The sequence below is a fragment of the Narcine bancroftii genome, chromosome 4 (genome assembly GCF_036971445.1).
Source record: "Narcine bancroftii isolate sNarBan1 chromosome 4, sNarBan1.hap1, whole genome shotgun sequence".
In the NCBI taxonomy this organism is placed as follows: Eukaryota; Metazoa; Chordata; class Chondrichthyes; order Torpediniformes; family Narcinidae; genus Narcine; species Narcine bancroftii.
Genome location: NC_091472.1, coordinates 115743877 through 115768263, shown reverse-complemented (window position 1 = coordinate 115768263; position 24387 = coordinate 115743877). Strand labels below are relative to the sequence as shown.

Genomic DNA, 24387 nt, shown 5'->3' with positions numbered 1-24387 from the left:
ATACTGTACTTAATTGCTTTAAACTTGTATGCACAAGAACAGCCAATTACCACACTTACTTTAGTTATCAAGATGGATTAAATGCACTGGAACTATGTCAACATTTTGAAACGATTCTGGAGTAATCTGAATAACATTTGGATGTTCTCATCCAGATTCTGTGTTCCAATGATATAACTTAGGCAGATACCGGGACGCTACACGCTTCAAACACTGAGGCTAGATCCAGATTAGATCCCAGTTTGATTGCTTCAAATCACCCAGATTTAATTTTTCTTTGGTTCCTTTTTAATGTTTTTCTCTTCCTGTCCCACGAAATATCATGGCTTGGAGAAAGGGAGTAACACAAAAGCTATCTCAAATATGTGCCACAATTTGGATAATCTGGGAATGTGTTTCATCGAGATATGGCAGAACAAGGGCATTCACCACAAAGCGCTACAGCCTGAGGGTTTCATCCTCCACAGCATGGACTGGACAGCAGCATCAGGAAAAACCAGAGGAGGCACAAACGTGATGGTTATGTCGTAGTCTTGTTCCTCTGACCTGGAACATCTTACAATCAAGGGTTGCCCATTCTATTCGCCAAGGGGCTTCACTGGTATTATCGCGGTCACAGTTTACATTATGCTCCAGGCTAACATCAGGCTAGCGCTATGATCAGCAACTATGAGAAAGCACACTCGGATGCATTCCCGATCATTTTTTTTGGGAAGCAAATAAGCTTTCAATTTATTTACAACTTTTAAACCACAATAATAATTACATTAAATTCAAAAGTTATATGTGTGGTATACAAAAACCCCCTCTCACCTCCCTTTTCCATAAAACACCAAGAAAAAAGAAAATAGGGAAAAAAGGAAATGAAAGTGCCAAGGGAATAGAGCATTTATATCATAAAGTCTAATATTGGTTACCAAGAAATGAGATCTTCAGTCTATTAAACATACAAACCCACTTTTTGTAAATATGGATACTAAATTTTCCAAAATACATGATATCTGTTTCATGTACCATAAGTAATCTTCTCAGATAGTATACAGCTACGAAGTTCTGCATGCCATCTTTCCATACCCAAATCTGTATCTGACTTCCATGGTGTTGCTATTCATTTCCTAGGAACTGCTAAAGCAATTTGTACAAATTCAATTTGATACATAGTTAATTTTAATTTAGGTCTTATAACCTTAATGTTACTCAATAAAAATAACATCGGATCCTGTGGGAATGACCCCCGTAATCCATTCCAAGAAATTACTGACTTCCAACAAAAATATTTAACTTTAGGACACTGCCAAGTAGAATGCAAAAAGGATCCAATCTCACGTCCACACCTAAAATATAAATCTGATATTGCAGGATTCAATCTATTTAATTTTTGTGGAGTCAAATATAACTGATGCAAAAAATTATATGGAACTAACCTGCATCTAACATTTATTACTTTTGTCATATTATTCTTGCATAATTCCATCCAATCTTCTCATTTATTTGTCTATTTAGATCAACTTCCCTTATTAATCTCGTTTTATGCACTCCTATTTTAGGGGCCTTCCTTTGAAGTAAATTATATATTATGGAAATAAATTTATTTACATTACTGTTATGAATCAATAATTCTAGTTCACTCCAGCTAGATATCAAATAAACCAAATGTTCTTTCTCAGGAACCAAACATGTCATTAAAAGCGGTGAGTGATCAGATAAAATTCTGGCCTTATAATTCAAATTCATAATTCTTCCTTGCAATTGCGCTGATATCAAAAATAAATCTATTCTGGAATAAGAGTTGTACCTATGTGAATAAAAAGAAGAATCCCTTTCTTTAGGATTTAACCTTTGTCAAATATCTATCAACTCTTTCATTATGTTCAAAGTTATCTTTGCTGCTTCAGCTCAAGTAACTGATCTTGTCATTTAATCAAAAACCAGATAAAGTCAATTAAAATCCCTCCTATCAACATCTTTTCATGCACTTCAGTTAAAAACATAAAAGTACAGTATCACAAATAAATCTTTCATCATCATCATTTGGTGCATAATGTCCAAATTTCAGAATAAATTTGACAGTGAACCAAAACAAAGTTCCCCACAGGATCAATAACCAAACCTTCCCGATCATTGTAGGAGACTTCAACCAGGCCAACCTGAAGAAGTCTCTAATGAACTACCACCAACAAATTACCTGCGAATCCAGAGGAGCCAACATACTGCTGCACCACCATGAAAAACATCTTCTGAGCCATCCCTCAAGTGTACTTCAGCAAGTTTGATACCTGGCTGTAGTTCTACTCCCAGCATACAAGCAGAGACTGAAGACTACAGCATCAGTGGTGAAGATTGTGAAAGTACAGTCAGCGGAGGCAGAAGAGCGCTTGCAGGAATTTTTTTAATTGATGGACTGGACCATATTCAAGGACTCATCCTCAAACTTGAATGAACACATCAAAGCTATCACCAACTTAATCAAGACTTGCGTGGATGAGTGAGTGCCTCTGCATACATAACAGAAGCATCCCAACCAGAAGCCATGGATATATCAAAAGATTTGCAACCTGCTGAAGGTGAGATCAACGGCATTTAAGGCCGGTGATCTAGATCTCTACAGGAAGCCCAGGTATGACCTGCAGAACACTATCACAACAGCAAAGAAGCAATTCTGAGAGAAGCTAGAGACAGTCAGATACTCACCATCTATTTCAGGGATTAGAGGCCATTACATCCTACAAGGCAAGGCTGAAAACCACAAATGGCTGATGCTTCACTACCTGATGAGCTGAACACCTTTTATGCTCCCTTTGAGAAGGAGAACTCGATACCTGTGAGCAAAAGCTGATAATCCTGTCTCTGAGGCCAACATCAGAAAATCTTTCAAGATGGTGAGCCCTCGCAAAGCATCAGGGGCCTAATGGCATACCTAGCAGGGTACTAAAAATCTGTAGTAGTTCCCACATGCTTCAAAAAGGGCATCAATCATACTGGTTCCCAAGAGTAGGGGTGAGCTGCCTTAATGACTACGGCTAGTGGCACTCACATCTACTATGATTAAATATTTTGAGAGGTTGGTCATGGCCAGAATTAATTCGCACCCAAAACCTGGACCCACTGCAATTCACCTACGATCACAATCGCTCCACAGCGGATGCAATATCATTGATTCTCCACTCAGCTCTGGTTAACCTAGACAACAACATGTACATCAGGCTACTCTTCATTGACTATAGCTCAGATTTCAACACCACTGTATCGTCAGTGCTGGTCAACAAGCTTCAAAACCTGATTCCTTGTCTTCCTCACCATAAGGTCAGTCAGTACGGAAACAACTTCTCATTCTCACTGACAATCAGCAAAGACGCACCTCAAAGATGCGAGCCAAGCATTATACTCTATTCCCTATACACCCATGACTGTGTGTCAAGCACAATTCAAATGCCATCTACAAATTTGCCAATGACACCATGCTTGTTGGCAGAATCAGACAGCAATGAGGATGCATACAAGAGGGAGATAGAACAGCTAATTGAGTGATGCCATAACAATCTTACACTCAATGTTAACAAAGCCAGGGAACTGATTGTGGACTTCAGAAAGGGCAAAATCAGGAGAACATGAACCAGTCCTCATCCAAAGGTCAGAAGTGGAAAAGTTTAAGAACTTCAAGCTTCTGAGTGTGAATATCTCCAAGGATCTATCCTGGAGCCTCCATATCAATACAATCATGAAGATGGTTTGACAGAGAGGAGGGAGTCACGTGATGGAGTAGTGGCCAGACGGTGAACTCCAGCCCTCTCCAGAAAAGTCGGGAAAAACAAAGGAAAACACAAAGGCACAGAAATAAAAGTTACAGAAAAGTGAGTATAAAGGTGGAAAGAAGATGGCGACAAAAAAAGAAAAATCGAAAACAACGGTAAGAAGAGAGGAAGAGAAGACAAAGGAGGAAAAAGGTGAAGGCCTTACCTGTCCGAAGAGGCCCGCTGCGGAGAGAGAAACCCGCTCCCTCAGGTCGGTAAATAATGGACTACAAAAATGGCTCGCAGAGCCGAGTAAAAGTGCGCAACCGCGCATGAAAAAAAACCACCGACGGGAGGGGGAACCAGCTGGGGAGTCGACCTCCACAGCCGGCAACGACAGCTGCAGAACACCTGCAGCAAGAAGAGACCACAGAAGACAATAGAAACAAGAAAGAAGAGGAGGAAAGGGCACCAAAGAAACAACAGATGGTCAACCCAGAGGAAGAAGAAGAGGAAGAGGAAGAGTACAGGGAAATAGAAGAAGAAAAGAAAGGCAAGGTAAAGGATATACTTGCTCTTATTAAAGGATACATGGAGTCATTTAAAGAATGGCAAACACAGGAATTTAAGGATTTAAGAAAAAGAATAAACAACACAGAAGAGAAAATAAATAAAATGGAGATGACCTTAACAGAAATGGGAAAGAAAATGGACAAGATGGAAGAGCGGGCAGTAGCAGCAGAAATGGAGGTAGAAGACTTAAAAAAGAAATTGGAGGAATCTAATAAAAAAACTAAAGAGACACAAGAACTACTAGCTCAAAAAATAGATACAATGGAAAACCATAACAGAAGAAATAACATAAAGATAGTGGGCCTTAAGGAAGATGAAGAAGGCAAGAATATGAGGGAGTTTATAAAAGAGTGGATCCCTAAGACCCTAGGATGTCCAGAACTACAGCAAGAAATGGAAATAGAAAGGGCACATAGAGTATTGGCCTCTAAACCACAACCACAACAAAAACCAAGATCTATTGTAGTAAAATTCCTAAGATATACTACAAGAGAAAAGGTACTGGAGAAGACAATGGAAAAAGTAAGAGAGGGCAACAAACCACTGGAGTATAAAGGGCAAAAAATCTTCATTTATCCAGATATAAGTTTTGAACTCCTAAAGAAGAGAAAAGAGTTCAATACAGCAAAGGCGATTTTATGGAAGAAAGGGTATAAATTTATACTAAAGCATCCAGCGGTATTGAAAATATTTATTCCAGGACAACAAAACAGACTATTCTCAGATCCAGAAGAAGCACGAAAATTTGCAGAACAATTACAAAAATAGACTGAGGGAGGAAGATGGGTAATGAGAGTTAAAATGTTCACGATTGATATGGATGTGGGTAAAGACAAAAATAGACTGAGGGATGAAGACGGGTAATGAGAGTAAAAATGATCACGATTGATATGTATGTGGGTAAAGAGGTATAAGAGTGAATAGAGACAATGAGCATACATGAATGTATCTGTACTTAGAGGAAAATATAGATAGTATAGACAAGAATTAATAAGGGAAGGTAATGGAATAGAGAGAATAAGGAGGGAATTAAAAGAGTGACCTTTGTGACATATGAAAAGTGAAATCTTTTCTGGGGGAGGCGGGGTGGGGGGAAATAGCGGTCACTGCAAAATCAGTTGACGCTTGCGAGTGGATTCGCAAATCCAAATGGAGAGGGGAGATGTGGTTGTCCGACAAGGGATAAAGGACAACTCAGGAGGTGAAGGGGAGATTGGGGATAAATAAGATAGAAATAGGAGAATAAGGAAAATGTTGGATGTTGTAGAAATGTTGTCTTATAAAGAGTTGAAAATAAGAAAACAGAAATGGAAAAGGAGGAAAGGTAATGATGGAAAAACGGAAAGAGAAGATAAACAAAATATAAAAGGGCTACGCTGAACTATATGTCTTTAAATATTAATGGAATACATAACCAAATTAAAAAGGAAGAAACTACTAAATTTAAATGAATAAATGTATTCCATTAGAAAAAATAACATATAGGTTAAGAAATAATATTGAAATATTCGAACAATTATAGGAGCCTTACATTAAATACAATAGCGAAAACCTACCGGGGACAAACATTACTAAGTTGATGGAAGGAGAAGGAAAGAAAAGAATGGACTCAGTAGAATTTCTGGTGTAATTTTGTTGAATGACAACATTGTCTGACTGGCTTAATGCAACCTAGATTGTATACCTAAAATGGATGAGAGGGGGGGGTGGGGGGGTGGCTTGGGAGGAGGGGGGGGGAGAAAAAGTCACTGTATATGTGTGAAAAGGAAATAGTGTATATCATGGCTAATGTGATTTATGGTGTGAAAAATAAAAAAATTTAAAAAAAAAAAAAAGATGGTTTGACAGTGGTTATACTTTGTGAGGAGTTTGAGAAGATTTGGTATGTTATCAAAGACGCTTGCAAATTTTTACAAGTGTACCATGGAGAGCATGCTGACTGGTTGCATCACTATCTGGTATGAATGTGCCAATGCAAAGGACAAGAAAAAAATCTACAGAAAGCCAGTGCCATCATGGGCATCAGTCTCCACTCCATCGAGGACATCTACAAGAGATGGTGTCAAGAAAGCAGCCTCTATCCTTGAGGACCCTCACCACCCAGGCCATACCTTCTTCAGGAGGCTGAAGATGAACACCCAGCAGCATAAGGTCAGCTTCTTCCCCTCTACCATTAGATTTCTGAATGGACAATGAACTCACTCTCTCTATTTTTTAAAATGTAATTTTATTGCAATATTTGTACTGTAATGCTACCGCAAAACAAATTTTGTGATGTGTTCATGACAATACTAATTCTGACCATTTGCAGTGCAACATTCTGCAAAGATGGGTTCTGAGAACTAGAATGGTTGTAACACAATATTCTCAAGCTTAGTCCTAACAGTTCTACTCTGTTAGAACACTGTACTTTCTTCACTCTGTGCCACATATTGCACAAGAGCTACACTCTTGGCTCCAAAGAGAATAGCTGTGTTAGATAAGCAGATTTTAAAAAAGTTAACAGACACCTCAGGTTTTAAAGCAAGTGCAAGTCTAAAACTGTTACAATACAAAATCATTTTTTCCTGCCCATTTGTGCTTTGAGTTTCAGCCCTTATCTTGCATACCTAGCCAATATCCTCCAACTACAGCATATATTTCTGTAATAAACGAGTTTTGGGGACCAATTTTTCAGGTTCAATTTGTAGGGGGAGGAAGAGAGTGACTACTACGTGGATAGTATGATGACTGCACTAAGTATCTGCATCGTTCAAGGTGTTAGGACCTTGGATGGCAGGGGAGCTAGGGAGTCATCAGCTTCAGTGGGACAGGCGGCTGGGGGTCTTTTATACTGGATGTACGGAAAATAAGTGATATTTTGGCCAAAAAAAGGGGGGTTGACTTTTACACAGGTACACTTCTACTTAATTTTACATGCTGACATAATTTCCCTTCAGATATTCATTCTGCATCAACTGTGTGAAAGAGCATCTTTCTGCATCTGGCCTAATTCTCTCACATTAAACTTTTAAATATGCTCCATTATTTTACAGCCATCACCCAATACAAAGTTTCTTTTATCTTGTTCAGTCTCTACATAATTTTAAACATTTACTTCATATCACTCTATTTAAAAAATAAATCACCCCAATCTTTAAGGCAATCTCTGAATTAGTACTTCCTCTTCACACATTCCTATTCTTCTTCACTCTCTATATGCATCCTTTAGCTTGTGACTACAGAATGGGTAACAGACCTTTACGGCTCATGAGTCTATACCACCACGCAACCAATTAACCTACAAGCCCTGCGTCTTTGGAACATGGGAAGAAACTGGAGCACCCAGAGTAAAGCCACATAGACATGAAAAGAAGACATAAATTCAACACAGAGATGGATACAAACTTGGGTCACTGGTGCTGTAATAGCGTTGCACTAAATGCAATGCTAACCAGGCAACCTAAATTGTCACACAATATTTAAACCAAACTCAAAATGATACTTGCTCCTCACGTACCAGATTCACCTACAACCTTTCGATAACCCAAGTCTAAGCTAGTCACATATGACTGGTGAGGAGATCCCTTGAGGGCACACATGGCCAGAGCTTGGTATCCACAAAGCTCACAATATCAGCTGAAATGCAGTCAAGTTTGGATAAACCTGAATTAACAATAGATTTAACTCTCAAAAAATTGCATGCTATGTGCAAATTAGAATAAAGTTAAATTTGCAGTAAATTATATCTCTCCCAATAAAAACAATGAAAGCTATCTTGTAGTTTCATATTGGAAAAAGTAATTTACCTTTAATTGTTCTTTTAAAGTAGAATAGCAAAATAAGAACATTTACAACCAGGCAATACAAAGTTAACGTGGTTATTTTATTAATACCAATTTATTAGGAACAAAGCTGGAGCCAGGACTCTACATCATACTGAAGTAGTTTATCTCTTCTAACCCAAGCAAAACTAATGACTAAACAAAACACTGCAATCAAATCTCACTGTTTTAAATTTTGAATGATTAAGTGCTTCAGATTCCTATTGTCTACAAAATTGCCATGATCTGGAAACTTCAGAGCCCATTTATAATAGCTTTCTTATTGTACAAGATAAAAATCAAGGTTCTTCTTTGGCTTGGCTTCGCGGACGAAGATTTATGGAGGGGGTAAAATGTCCACGTCAGCTGCAGGCTCGTTTGTGGCTGACAAGTCCGATGCGGGACAGGCAGACACGGTTGCAGCGGAAAATTGGTTGGTTGGGGTTGGGTGTTGGGTTTTTCCTCCTTTGTCTTTTGTCAGTGAGGTGGGCTCTGCGGTCTTCTTCAAAGGAGATTGTGAGAATACCCTTTCTAATTTTGACAAAAACTTTTAAAATGGAGCATTAAAGGGGGCATGGCCATGCGAAGGACTTAAACATATTTTGGTCAAGCTTTCCGTGAAGAGTATCAAAATGACGGTTAAAATTTTGAAATTAAGAATTTTTGACTAAAATTGTTCAAAATAAGTACTAAGAAACCAAGGCAGCTGAAGACAAAAATTGAAGTTTCTACTCAGCTAGGAACATCAAGCAAAAGCCTAAAAGGGAGCAGCGCAAGAGAGGACTCGGGACCAGCGGACCCCAGGAGAGATGGGGAGACGGGACAAAAACTAAATATTATCCTGGAGAAAATGGAAATCTTGAGCAATTGATTTGTTGGCATTGAAAATGTAATGAGAGACATGACTGAAAGGATAGCTGAAATTAAGGAAATAATTGAAGACTTAATGGAAAGAATGACCCAGCAGAAGTAGACTTGGTAAAAGCACAAGATAAGCTAAAAGCTTTGGAAAAAGATACAAAGAATGGGAATCAGTCAGACAGGGACTGCTGGACAAGATCAAACACATGGAGAATTTTAGCAGACGAAATAATGTCTGAATTATTGGATTGAAAGAAGGAATTGAAGGAAGAGACCCCAAACCCCAGCAGCAATAGATAATTCACCAAGACAAATGGTAACTTTTAATCATCTTTAAACATGAAAACAGGATCATACTTCAACTATTATTATTAAATTAACCTAATCCCGTTCTAATTCTAAGTGCACATATATATAATTTTTATTTAAGTTTAGAAAAGTTCATTGATTCACAGTCCAATCTCACTTCTCATTCCTCCAAGTTTACAGGTTGCAGGCAATTCTTATACTGTGCACAGAATTTAACATTTATGAAATTCACCAGGCTTTGGTACTTGAATGGTAAATGGTTACTGCTCAGGAAGGTCCTTGTCAGTTTTCAGAGAGATTTGTTGTTCGCTGGATACCCACAACTGATTCCTTTTAATCAACCACTTCAGTGTCTTGACGAAGAAACTTGTCCCATCAGGGGTTTCCAGATGATAACCTCTTTCTTTTAGGTCACCACAGTTTTTTTTTTCTCTTATTTCAAGTGAAACATTAGGCAGCCAGTCCTCTCCTGTTGTATGAGCCACAAGGGCTTTGACCAGGCTGAACTAAGCACTCACAACCCATCTTCCAAATGGGGTTTTTCCACAAGCTTGCCAGCTTGTCCTGTTCCAGTCCCAGCTGTTGCTGCTGACTGTAAAACTGCAAAACTAATCTCTCTCTCTCTCTCTGAGAAAACCCTGTTGGACTCCATCTCTGCTTGCAAAAAAACCACATGACCCTCTTAGAACAGCAAACAGCACTCCCAGACACCCTGCGGCTCCAAACCTACTCCTCCAAGTTCTTTCATCTGTTGCTTTTTAAAATAACAATCCAGAAGTGAAGTCACTTGGGCATTCTCCAAAGCTTTTGCAAAGGCTCTTAGAGCTGGTCTGTCTGGCTTGAGCAGAGCTCCAGTATTTTAAATGAGATCTGTTATGAAATGTTTGTATGTGACCTATTCTAAAAAAAACCTACCTCATTTATCTCCTTTAAAACACATCTATAATTTGTCACAAAATCCAATGAACTTCTTTGAAAAATGGATTCTGTGAGTTTTAGGAGAAGACAAATTCAGAGGAAAACTGCATATTGAAAAGGCTCACTGGATCCTCAGACCCAAGAAAGCCAGCAATTAACAACCATGACTGTCCTGTTAAGACTTGTGAGACAATTCTGGGAGCAGTATATGAATACTCTAAGCAAAATAATGGCCCACCCAAGAATGACCATAAAAAAAGCTCTATTTTTCCGAGATTTTAGTCCTAGTTTGATTAAGCAAAGGAAGGAATTTCATGATGTAAAAAGACAATCGCGTTCCAAACACTTGAAATATTCGATGATATACCCCACGACTCTGAAGATTGAAGTAGCAGAAGGTAATCAACGATTTTTCAAAACTAAGAACGAGATAGCAGACTTCCTGCGAGGTTTATGAAAAGGCTAAGGTTGTCAAAGAGGAAGACAGTGAAGAATGTTTACAATAGGTCTACGTAAAAGTTGTATTTTTTTTTTAAACTGTCTTGTATTTATCGTTAAAAAGAAAATTTTATTGAAAAGTTCATGGAAGGCTTAGAAAAAAGAGAAAACTTGGGAAATGTAGTAGCAAGGTGGAGACTCTGGTCTAAGGGGGAGCATGGCACCCAGAGAGGAGCATCTATGAAAGATAGCACTAAAGGGATGGGTTCTCCTTCCTTTAGAAATTTTGCAGGCTTTTTTTGCAGACTTTCAAGGTTTCCTGTTTATGTCATCATCAGGGCAGGACACGGTATGCTTTTTAAAAAGGGAAAAAGATCACTATTATTTAAATAATCAAAAAGATTTTATTGTTAAACAATAATATGGACAGAACATTAAAATGTATCAGCCTTAACAATAATGGAATAAATGGGACGGTGAAAAGGAGGTGGGTCTTCACAGACCTTAAAAAAATTAAAGGCAGATCTAGTCTTTCTACAAGAAATGCATCTTACCAAATCGGAACATCCTAAATTAAAAAGAGGATGGGTGGGACAAGTAATATCGACAACATTTGGCTCAAAAGCAAATGGAGTGGTGTTTTTAATTAATAAAAACATACCAATAATAACAGAAGATAACAATTGACTGACCAGGCCGGAAGATTTGTAATGGCACATTGTAAATTTTATACAGGATCATGGACATTTATGAACATCTATGTATCAAATTATGTCGATGAAGCCTTTATGAAAGATCTCTTTTTAAAAAAAACAGCAGAGGGAAGACAAAATATACTGGTCAGAGGAGACTTCAATTTCTGTCTAGATCCAATACTGGATAAATCATACAGACCAGTAACAAGGGCAAAAACAACACCATCATTTATGAAGGATTTAAATTTGATTGATATATGAAGGTAGCTTAACCCCATAGAAAGAGACTATATGTTCTACTCAAGGCTACAAGATGCACATACAAGGATTGCTTTGTTTTTAATGTCTGCCCAGTTAAAAAGTAGAGTGGAAAAGCAGAATATTTGGGAGACTTTTATCAGATTATTCGCCATTAACTTCTAACTATTGCAGTAATAGAAAAACAAGTGTGTATAGATGGCGTTTCAATGCCACACTGTTGAAAAGGAAGGACTTTTATAAGTTTATTAAGAGACAGACAGATCTATTCTGTGAAACTAACTTTCCTTCTATTGATAATAGCTTTTTAATATGAGATATGCTTAAAGCTTATCTAAGAGGAGAAATTATTTATTATACAAAACAATCTTGAGAGAATATGCTATCAAGCTGGATGGACTAGAGAAAGATACAATGAAATTGGAAAAAGACTATCAAAGAACAGGGTCACAAGAAAAATATAGACTATTAGAGATTTTTAAAACTGAAATATAACAATTTACAAATGTATAGAATGGAAAAATACTAAATTAAAAACCAATCAAAAATATTATGAATTAGGAGAATGGGTGTATAAAGTTTTATCTTGGCTGGTAAAGGCAGATATATGCAATAAAAAGAGGCCAATATTATAACACATAATCAAAAATAAATAAATAATGTTTTCACTATAGCAGGGTCACTACAGTTATAGGTAGAAAGACACAAACACCAAGAGAGTGTAATCGACAATTACTTCATTGGGCGGCACCTCTGCCTTTTATAGGCAGCTGGCCGTGTCACCACTGGGGCATTGCTTGAGCGAGGCCAGCTGCTGAATGGTTGTCCTGGATGTGTGGGCTCGGATTGGACCCCCTGCGATCCGATGGCTGTGAATGGCAGATTCAACCACAATTCCTGCGGCCTATGGGACGTCATCCCACATACTGTTTGCCTGATCATCGTGTTCAACCACCGTTTGCTGTGTCGGCTCGTGGAATGGGCCGCAGGCCTCTACACGACCTCCTCCACTCACCCCCCCCGAACCAACAATCGGGACACTGTCTTTTGGTGGCCAACCCCTGCGCCATGGGGTCGGGTGAGTAACTGACTGGTTAATGTCCAAATGGGCCAGTTTCAGCCAGTCGAGCATGAAGATTTCCTCCCTGCCACTAATCTCCAACACGGAGGTGGAGCCCTTGTGTCTGACGACGCGGTATGCCCCTTCAAAAGGCCTTTGAAGGGGTGGCCAGTAGGTCCCGCGTCAGTCGAAAACATAGTGACAGTTCGAAAACGTAGTGACAGTCTGTAAAGTTTTTTGGGACAAAGGTGCAGGCTTTCCCATGATCTCTGGGCTTAAGTGGGGCTAGAGAGCCCAGGCGCTTGCACAGTCGAGACAATGTAGCTGCCAGGAACTCACCCAAGTCCTTAAAAGCAGCCACAAATTCACCCAGTATGACTAGGGGTGTGCCATAGACCAACACAGTAGAGGATACCTCAAGATCCTCTTTTGGGGCAGTGCAGATGCCTAGCAGGACCCAAGGGAGTTTGTCTGCCTAGTTCAGTCCGGTGAGTCGGGCCATTAAAGCTGTCTTCAGGTGCTTATGGAACCTCTTCACCAGCCTGTTTGGCCTACGGGTGGTATGCTGTGGTGTGGTGGAGTTGAGTCCCCAGGGAATTTGCTAAGGCGGTCCACAGGCTGGAAGTGAATTGGGCCCCTGTCAGATGTTAAGAGTTCGGGGACCCCGAAACGTGCCACCCAGGTGTTCAGTAATGCCCATGCATGTCTGTGGAGATTTCAGGTAGCGGCACTGCCTCTGGCCATCTAGTCATCCAGTCGACCATGGTCAATAGGTAATGTATACCTCTTGATACAGGTAGGGGCCCCACAATGTCTATTTGCATGTGGCTGAAATGGCAGCATTCTGGTTTGAAAGGCTGCGGGGGGGGCTTTAATGTGGGTCTGGACCTTGGATGCCTGGCACTGAGTATGTTTTGGCCACTGAGTGACCTCTTTACAGAGGCCATGCCAGACACATGTTGGCCACCATTCTAACTGTAGTCCTGATAGCAGGATGAGCCAAATTGTGGACTGAATCGAAAACTTGCTTCTTCCATGTGATCGGAATGACGGAGCACGGTTTACCAATTGAGGTGTCGAAGAGCAGCGTGTCGTTACCTTGGGCGATTTGGATGCCCTTCAGTTGCAGGCCGATAAATGCTGTCTGGTACACTGGTATGTCTGGGTCGCTTGCTGTGCATCTGCCAGGGCCACGTAGTCGATACCCAAGACGGAAATGTGCACTGCTAGGATAGCCAGATAGGATAGGGCATCGGCTACCACATTGGACTTGCCAGTGATTTGTTCAATGTCTGTCAAAATTCAGATATATAGGACAGGTGCTGACCACGGGCCTGACACCTTGCTGAAAGCAAAGGTAAGTGGTTAGTGGTCTGTGTAAATTTTGAACTTCATGCCCTCCAGGAAGTAAAGGAAATGCCGAATTGCCAGGTATAGCGCTAACAGCTCCCTACCAAAGGCACTGTACTTGAGCTCTGGAGGCCTAAGATGTTTACTGAAAAAGGCCAGCGGCTGCCACTGCCATTTAACCAGTTGCTCAAGTACACCCCCAAACTGGAGGTGTCTACCATGAGGACAGTCAGGGCATCTGTCCTAGGATGTATAAGGGGGGTGGCTTTGGTTAGGACGTCTTTGGTTGCTTGGAAAGCCTTGGTCACCTCCTGTATCCATTGAATGTCCTTACTGAGGCCTGCCATTAGGGGAAAAAGCACACTGCTTTATATCTACAGCGGACTGCATCAAGAATGATAAAAATTGACCATACTTGCAAATTCTCACAGTCCCTTCACAGCCCTTGGTCTGGGAAAGGAATGAATAGCGTCCACTTTGGTGGGTAACGCGATGGCTCAGGAAATCAATTATCTCTTGGCCGGATTGATGGTTAAACCAAGCACACTTAGCCTGGAGAACAATAGTCTTAAGTAAGCAGTGTGCTCGTTGCAGGTATGGCAAGCTATTAAAATGTCATTGAGGTAGAGGAAGTCGAAGTGCAGATCCCAGCCTACTGCATCCATCAATTTTGGAAAATCTAAACTGCATTTTTCAGCACGAATGGCATGCAGAGGAATTCAAACAATCCAAAGGGGTTTACGATGGCAGTTTTGGGAATGTCATCGGGGTGAACTGGGATCTGATGATAATCCTTGATGAGGTCCACCAGTAGTGAGTTGACTCTCAGGAAATTGGCACTCAGTAACAGTTGTACAGACACCATTGTAAACTTCCAAGTGAATTGTCTGTCCCCAAAGTGGAGAGGAATTGTACAGGTGCCAAATGTTGGAGCTATTTCCTGCTCAAAACTCTCAGCCCACCTTGCCGCTGCAGGCTTCTAGGCTGGACGGGACAAGGACTCTGTACTGTGCCCTGGTATCCACCAAGAAACATTGACCCCACAGGGAGTCTTGGAATGTGGAGGAGGCTATGCAGTTGGCCGGTCGTCACAGCCATCAACAATGACAGGCCTTGGCGTTTCCCTGGAACACATAGGGGGAGCAGCATCAACGGACCTCAGTACCCCACCGATGATGACAGAAACAGTACTTCTCACCAGTTGGGTGCATAGAGAGGGTGGTCGGTCAACAGGCTTCCTGGCCTGGCATTGCTGACAAGGCACCATCACCTATTCAAGCGAAACACAGGTGTCCCTCTTCGTCGCCCATAGCACATCTGCTCAGGCAGCCACCCTTCTGGGGTCATCAAAGTCTTCCTCCACAATGAGCAGCTGGATGTCTTCAGGCAGCCGCTCCAGAAAGATCTGCTGCAACAGCAGGTAAGTGGTGGTGGTCATCATTGAGAGTGAGCATGTCGCTCCATGAGGGCAGAAGGGGCCCTGTCCCCCAAACCGTTGATGTGCAGCAGCCAGGCCGCATGCTCGTGATTCGAGAGCCCTAAAATCCGAGTTAATAGCTCCTTGATGGCCACATACTTCCCTTGTTCCGGGGGCAGCTGGAGGAAGTCAATGATGCAGGCTGCGGTGTCTTGATTGAGGGTGCTGACCACGTGCTATTAGTGCATGTCATCTGCAGAAATATGGCGAATGGCGAACTGTGCCTCGGCCTGCTGGAACCACACCCGTGGTTGCGACGTCCAGAAGCCTGGCAGTTTCAACGCTACAGCACTGATTGTAGGCTGTTCCTCCATCATTGGGTTCAAAGCGCCGTTTGGACCAGTCAGAGTCATCACTATAGTGGGGTCACTACAGTTGTAGCTCAGGGCTGAAAGACTTGCGCATCAAGGGAATGTAATCGACACTGACTTTATTGGGATGCAGCTCTGCCTTTTATAGGTAGCCAGCCGTGCTACTACCAGGGCGTGGCTTGAGCGAGGCCAGCTGCTGATTGGTTGTCCAGGATCCACAGGCCAAGATTAGACCCCCTGCAATCTGCTGACTGTGATTGGCCAATTTGACCACTATTCCTGCGGCCTATGGAAGTGGGCATCTCATCCCGTGTACTGTCTGCCCGATGACTATTTGCTGTGTCAACCCGTGGAGTGGGAAGAGTAAGAAATGTTGAAAAATGTTCAGTAACCCTGAAATTAGTGTTGCTGGCACTATTTTTACTAGTTTTGGGTGCATGAAAGCAATTATAAATACAAGTTCTGCTCTTCAATCTTCAATACTTTAAAGCAGCCATTCTCATTAGGGCCCATAGCACATTTAAAGGGAGGGGAGGGAAGAGGCAGACACAGACCAATATCCTTAATAAGGGGGACACAAGGTGTACAGGAGACATGGAAACTGAACAGATTAAAAATTTTGGGGGGGATGAACACAACTTTGCTGATAGGCTTTGCTATATAGTTGCCAAGCAACATACAACATTTTTCAAGGTTGGAGGCAGCCTGGAATGACCAAGATAAATGTGGAAAATTAACAATGTTTTCAAAGCATTCCTTGCTTCAATCGGATTGTGTTTGACTGATATGGACCAGCTTTCCTCTTTTGTTCCATCACCTTCAGTTCCAGGAAAGAGCATGCAGGCCGAAAGGTTTTGCTCCATATTTCTCACATCCACAAGCATTGTCATTTAATTTGAGTTTTTGTGACAGGTAGAAAATCCAAGTCACCTCCTGCTAACTTTTATGGAAGAAGGTATGTATTGTTCATTATTTTCTATAAATTTAAGCTGACTTTTGAACTAACCCTTAGGAGAAACACTTTTGTTTTGTAAATGTTAATTTTTTTTGTTACTTTCAGAATTTTACCCACGAGTTCATTGGTAGAAAAAGGTAGTCAGTATTCAGTGGAATATATTATATTGTTTTATTACATCTCTGCAAAACCCTTCTCTGCCCATGTGTTGGATTTGTTTGAATACATTTTTTTTTTAAAAAGTATGGAACCAAGCAGATTAAAACAACATTTAGAGATGATAAAGTGAAGAAATATAAACTCTTGCATTCATTCAAAACCCTTTGAAATAATTTCAAGAGAAGGCCAACACTCAACCAGGTGATTACTGAAACATCACAGAAATTAGAAAAGGGTCTTGTTGCATTATACAAGTGAACTGATTGCTAAAAGTGCAAATGCTCACAGCGTCACTGAGTCATTTATTTTGCTTTCAGTGTCCATATCTGATGTCATGAAGTTAAATGCCAAAGAAACTATTCCAGGCAACTCCCTTGAATAATTCCACTGTTCCTAGAACTGATGAGATGGCAATGAGTTATTTCAATTTAATCCAAGAAATTCTCTTTACAATCAGACTAATCTATTCTGCAAAAGAACAACGTACTTTATCATGGCTTGTCCCAGATTCTGGAATGGAAACGAGATGATGGACGAGATGTCGTTTCCCAGGACTAAAACAAATACTAAGGGACTATTTTCAAAGAATTTAAGAATCACATAAATGAGAACAGTATTTCATTCGAGAATGTAGTTGCCTGTGCAACTGATGGTGCCGCTTCAATGGTTGAATGATTAAAAGGGTTCATCACACACCTGAAAAATGTTTTACAGTAAAACCTTGTATTTGGAATTAAAGCAATCGGCAGCCTCAAGCAACCAGCAAAACAGAAAAAAATAAAATAGGTAAAAATATTGCAAGTTTAAAATTGTAAAAGTAATGTTCTAACACATAAATCTTTGTTGAAGATGGGAGCAAATATTCAGCCAGCGGAGTACCGATGTCATGCTTTGGACGTAGCAGCTGTTTGAATAAAGTTGTGTAAAACAATGGTGTCATCAGGATGATTGATGCTGCTTGCCATTGGTGTGACTCCTTATCCCTACTTAATAAGAGCAACCCAGTCAGAGGCTTTATCTGTAAACCTAGGGGGGTGTTAGGGTTCACTAGACAAATCTAATGTTGTATATGGATACTGTGACAAATCTTTTTTTTTAATTTCTTGCACTGAGTCATATCAATAACAACATCCACAAATGATCATCATTTCTTCTAGTGACATTTCTTCTTTTTTCCCCCTCTTTCATCCCTCTCCCCTTTCCCACCCCTCTTCAAAAATCAATAAATAACAAAACACATAAAACAAAGAAGTAACAAAAAACAAAAAAGTCGTATCGTCTACTTTCACACATTTAAATCTTATTGTGCTCATAATTATGTTGTTTTAAGAGATGGAGGTTTATGGTCGGCATTCTGCAACATATTTTTTGTATGGTTCCCAAATTTGAATAATGTACACTTGTTTTTCAGATTGTACGTAATTTTTTCTAATGGAATACACTTGTTTATTTCTGTATACCACTGTTGTATTTTAAGATCTGTTTCCATTTTCCAGGTTGTCATAATACATTTTTTTGCCACTGCTAGTGTTATTATAATAAATTTTATTTGGGCTATTTTAGTCCTAATTTTTTGTCTCTTATATTATTTAACAGAAAATATTTTGGATCTTTTGGTATATTATTTTTTGCGATTTTGTTTAATATTAGGTTTAGATCTTCCCAGAAAGTTTTTACTTTTGAACATGTCCAAATTGCATGTAACATTGATCCAGACTCTTGCTTACAATGAAAGCATCTCTCCGATGCTGTTGGGTACCATTCTTTTAATTTCTGAGGAGTAATGTATAATCCATGTAGCCAGTTATATTGTATCATACATAATCTAGTATTTATCGTGTGCCTCATTGTTCCTATACATAACTTCTCCCCATGTTTTTTCTTTATCTCTGTGTTTAAATCTTTTTCCCAACTTTGTTTTGGTTTATATTTTATTTCATCCTCTTCCTTATATTGCAATTTGATGTACATGTTTGTAATAATTTTTTTAATTATCACTGTGTCTGTGATTAAATATCCATAGCTGCTACTTTCTGGTAATCTCAAGCTATTTCTCAGTTTATCTTTTAAATAAGATTTCAATTGGTAATATATAAACATTGTACCTTGTGTTATTCCATATTTATCTTTTAATTGCTCAAATGTTAATAAATTATTTCCCAAAAAGCAATCTTCTATTTTCTTGATTCCTTTTCTATCCCATTCCTTGAAAAAAAAATTATCTATTGTAAAGGGGATTAATGGGTTTTGTGTTAATATCATTTTTGGTATTTGATAATTTATCTTTTTTTCTTCCAGGTGTATTCTTTTCCATAATTTAACTATGTGATGTAATACTGGTGAATTGTTATATTGCACCAATTTTTCATCCCATTTGTAAAGTATGTGTTCCAGGGTATTTTCTCCCAATTTGTCAAATTCTACGTTAGTCCAATCTGGTTTTTCTCCTCCATGTGCTGCCCTGTAGTAATTTTTGAAGTTTGGTAGCTGTAACCCTCCTTGTTTGTAACTCCATGTTAATTTTTCTAGCGCTATTCTTGATTTCTTACCTTTCTATAAAAATTTCCTTACTATTTTCTTCAGTTTTGCAAAAAATCTTTCTGTCAGGGCAATTGGTAACGTTTGGAATAGATATTGCACTTGTGGGAACACATTCATCTTAATACAGTTTTCTCTTCCTATTAAAGTTAATGGTAGTTCTTTCCAATTCTCTAAATCTTCCTGTATTTTTTTAATTAATGGTTCATAGTTTAATTTGTATAAATGTTTTAGGTTGTTATCTATTCTGATACCATGGTAATGTATCGCCTGTGACTGGCATTTAAAAAGGGTTTCTTTATTAAATTCTGAATAATCGATTTTGTTAATTAGCATCACTTCACTTTTATTGGTGTTAATCTTGTACCCTGATATCTCTCCATATTCTTTCAGTTTCATATGTAGTTTTTTTTTATTGACTTATCTGGTTCTGTTAAATATACTATGATGTCATCTGCAAATAGGCTGATTTTATATTCTTTCTCTTTTGACAAATCTTGAATATGCTAAGCCAGCCATTTGTACTTGCACTGAACAAACTTCACTTGTATGAATATTTAAATTTTAAAGCATTTTACTTTATTTTCAGTCACATTCTTTGAAAACATTTAACTGTCACTGCCTCTGCAGGTTCCTCCCCCTCCACAGAGCTGCCTAAATGATGAACAATTTGTCTAGCGAACAGAAATCAGTAGGATAAATTTTGTGGTGTTTTTGTGAGCTAGTTGCCGAAAATGGCTTTATCCCAGACCGTATTTACAATGCTGACAAGAGTGTTAATGTGCAAGTGTCTACCTAGTACTACTCTGACAAGTGCTGATGAAAAAGTTGCTTGAGGTTTCAAGCGGAATAAAGAAAGAATAACTATTTAAACAACCAGGCTCTGAAAATTTACTTGTGATGGTCAGTATAGTATTTGTCTTTTGTCTTTTAAACTGTTTATTCTTAATGCATTAGTTAGACATTTTAAGTCTCAAGCAACCAGAAAATTCACTTATCTGACAACTAACAATTTGTATAGGTGCCAGACACCAGGGATTTTACTGTACCTTCAGTCTTTACTGTTCAATGGATCATTCAAAGGAAGCACTTAATGGCTAAAAACATAGGATGTTTAAAAGATTTGCTTTCGATTGTCATTCCAGCATCTGTGTGAAGAAAATGATGAAGATTTCCAAGTGCTTCTGCTGCATATCAAGGTAAAGTGGCTGTCCACAGGAAACTGTTTCATCGTATTGTTACTCTTTGAGACAAAACTGCTTCCTTGCTTTCTCATAACGTGCATGGGGAAAAGCACGTTGATTCAAAGCCGAACATATTTTATCTGGCAGATATCTTTGACAAAATCAATTTAGTGAACAAGAACTTACAGGATAAATACAATAATCTCTGATAGAAAGGACACCACTATTTCTTTCCTTAAAAAGCTCAAAGTCTATTGTAGCAATATTAGATGTCAGGAATTTTTACAATTTCCACATCTAAACATGAATGTAGAGGCACTGAAGGATGATATTACTGTATATGTAAAACAGCTAGAGTAAATACACATAAATCTGCAGGAAAGATTAAATGACCTGTTAAACCTCAATATCCTGCATTGGTTATTAAATTCATTTGAGAAACAACCCACTGATGTTGGCACAGAAATTCAAGAGAATTTAATTAATCTTCAGAGTAATATAATTGCAAGTTCAATCAATTTTTTAAAATATGTTTTGGTTAAGAATTATTCACTAAAAGTTTTTTCCAAAACTATGGGAAAAGGCTGAAATATTTTTCATTGTTTAGTTGAATGTGGATTCAGCAAGGTAGTTTCCTTGACCATATCTAGAAACAGACATGATGTCACAGCAAGAGGTGAACTTCAACTATCACTATCCAACTTGGAGCCTGACATCAAAAAACTTTCACAGGAACATCAAGCTCAAAGAGCTCAGGAACATTTTCATTTTATAAGAATTATTTTTAAAGTTTTTAAGTTTTTATATCCTCGAATTTATGCTTAAGGTTCCCTAATGACTCGTGCACAATCCATTGCACTAAAATCATTTTTAAATTTTTTTATAACATTCATGTATTCTTCTTTCTTACATGTTCAATAGGAATGATTTCCTAATTGTCTATTCTGGAAGCACAAGACACAGTTGTTATGTTCAGAATGAAAGCCTTGTTTTCTTTTCACCTCGTAACAAATCTTTTTAATGTTTTTTTTAAATGTAGGAGTAGGAGAGAAATACGGAATAAAAACTCAACATGACTGCTTCATAGGAAAGTGGGCCGATAAACTTTAAGCAGAATGCAAAGGTGGCCAGAGCCAAATAAAAAAGTTGAGAATTGGCTGCTCTGATGAATCTTCTGGAATCTCAACAAGTTATAATTTACGAATTTATGAGGCAAAAATCCCCAATTAGATCACAATCTACATTTCAGGAGGCTTCTTCCAACATTATGAAGTTTGTCATGCTCAAAATTAAAGGAAACTTGTAAAACAATAAAAAAAATTTATAACAATCACCCCCATACATCTCTTCAATTATTTTTCATTCCAGAGTGAAAGAAATTCGCCAATAGTATTTGAAGCTACACTCTCAGTTTTTTATTCAGACATTAGAATTTGCTATCTACTGCCCCTTCCCCTACTCTTTTTGCACCCAGACACCAGGATCAGTGTGGTAATACATGTATGAAGCCACAGGAAATGAGCATTGTCTTATTTCATATTTGAATTAACCATGAAGAACATGAAGGCTGATCATAGAATAGCCAAGAAATAAGTCCTTTGGCATATTTCATCCATGCTAGCCAAGATGACTACTTGAGCTAGTAGTACCTCTAACCCTTTCCTATTCATGTATCTGTCTAAACATCTTTCAAATATTGTAAATGTACCCTTCTCTGTGGCCAGATGGGACGTGTCTTCTAATGTGTTGGTTGCTTTTCCAAGACAGCAGGAAGTGTAGACGGAGTCGAAGAAGGGGAGAGTAGGGATGTGTGTGTGACAGCCCGAGTTGTGTTCACAACCCTCTGCAATTTCTTGCAGACTTAGGTGGAGCAGTTCCTGTCCCACACAGTGATACACTCTGACAGGATACTTTTATTGTTGCACCTGTAGAAGTTGTTAAAGGAAGCATGTGACATCCCAAATTTCCTTAGGCTTCGAAAGAAGTAGAGACACTGGTGCACTTTCATCTCCATCATTTTGACATGGGTGGATCAGGACAGAATGTTGGAGAGGTTTACCCCTGGGAACTTAAAGCTGTCTACTGTCTCCAACTCAGCAACATTAATGCAGGTGGGAAAGATAGCTCCATCATTTTTCCAGAAGTCTACAACCAGCTTCTTAGTCTTACTGATATTGTGGGAGAGTTTGTTATCCTGCCACCAAACCTCTATTCTCTCTGTCTTCTTTTTCTATTCCAACTCGTCATTTTATTTGAATTTACAGATGGAGTTGGAGCAGTATATGGGAGAATAGTTGGGGGTAAGTAATCAGGCTTGCAGGCTCCAGTGTTGAGGATGATGTGGAGGAAGTGCTGTCACCAGTCCTCTCTGATTGTAGCTCATAGCACAGCAAGTGTGGAGCCAGTTGCAGAAGGAAAACTCAGGCCAAGCTCAGAGTTTAGAAATGTTTATTTGATTCCAGTATGTTGAAGGCAGTGCTGTAACCAATGAACATTGAGCTGGAATAGATGTTCCTTGGTGCCCAAATGTTTTAGCTGTGTAGAGCCAAGGAGATGGCACCTGTCTTGGATCTGTTGTGACAATACAGGAATTGGACTGGATCAGAGGTGTCTGGGAGGCAAGAGATAATGTGAACCTCCTGAAGCACTTCATGATAGTGGATGTCTGGAAAGTAGTCATTTAGACCCTTCATAATGTTTTTCGGCACCTGGATGATGGTGGCCATCTTGAAGCTGGTGGGTAGGGGTGCAGGGAGAGGTTAAAAATGCCTGAATACACCCACCAACTGGTTTGCAGCAATTCAAAGGACACATCCAGGGTCTCCATCTCCCCCAGTTGCTTTCTGTGGACTCATTCTCCGTAAAATTGATCTGATGTCTGCAGCAATGGCTGTGTGTGCTGGTGTGCCAGAGATTGGTAAGGTGTGTGTTACTGCCTCACTAACCTCCAGTTCAAAACAATTAGAGAATGCATTGAGGTCGTCAGGGACAGAGGTAGAATTACTTATTGTTCTGCCCAGTTTTGCTTTGTGGTCTGCCCTTCCATAAGTGTCCAGTGCCCTTAAAGTTCATCTGGGATTCAAGTTTGGTTCAGTAATGCCTCTTGACTTGAATTGCTTAGACCCGGACTTCAAATCACCTGACAGTTCAGCCATGGCTTCTGGTTAGCAAATGTAGATTGTTCTCTCTGGTACGCAGCTTCCACACACTTACTAATGGAAGTCTGTGATGGATGATGGTGCATTCACTGAAGTTGATTGCCAAGTCTTTGAATAGGGACCACTCTATATGACTTTTACCTAGCGGGAGATTACATCTCAATTTCTGCTTGGTAGGTAGGAGACATTGCTTGGTCGTCTGATTTGGCAAGGTGTAGGCATGGTTGGAGCGATGGGAGTTTCTGATGGTTGTGTAACAATGGGCAACCGTGTAGGGCCTCTGATGGAACAGGAGAAATGCTGGTGGAACTTTGATTGCACGTTCTTGAAGTTGGCTTGATTGAAGTCCCCGGCTACAATGAATGCAGCTTGGGATGCTTTGCTTTAATGCTGTTGATGGAGGTAAACAGTTTATCGAACTCAAGCTTCAGGTTTACTGGCGGTCAGTATGGCTGATGTCAATTCCTGCAGAAGGTATTAAGGATAGCACTCCAACTAGGTATACCTGATCCTGGGTGTAGGAGTTTCCAGAACCACTACATCCAGCGCCACGCAGTGTTGATGAGGAAACAGACACAGCCCTGTGCTAGTAATCCATGTGAATCTTTT

General features: G+C 39.5%; 1 protein-coding gene across 10 annotated transcripts in view; it reads right to left on the bottom strand.

Moving 5' to 3' along the window:
• Positions 1-24387, bottom strand: part of ep400 (E1A binding protein p400) — a 214171-nt gene that overhangs the window by 167249 nt on the left and 22535 nt on the right. The window lies entirely within an intron of this gene.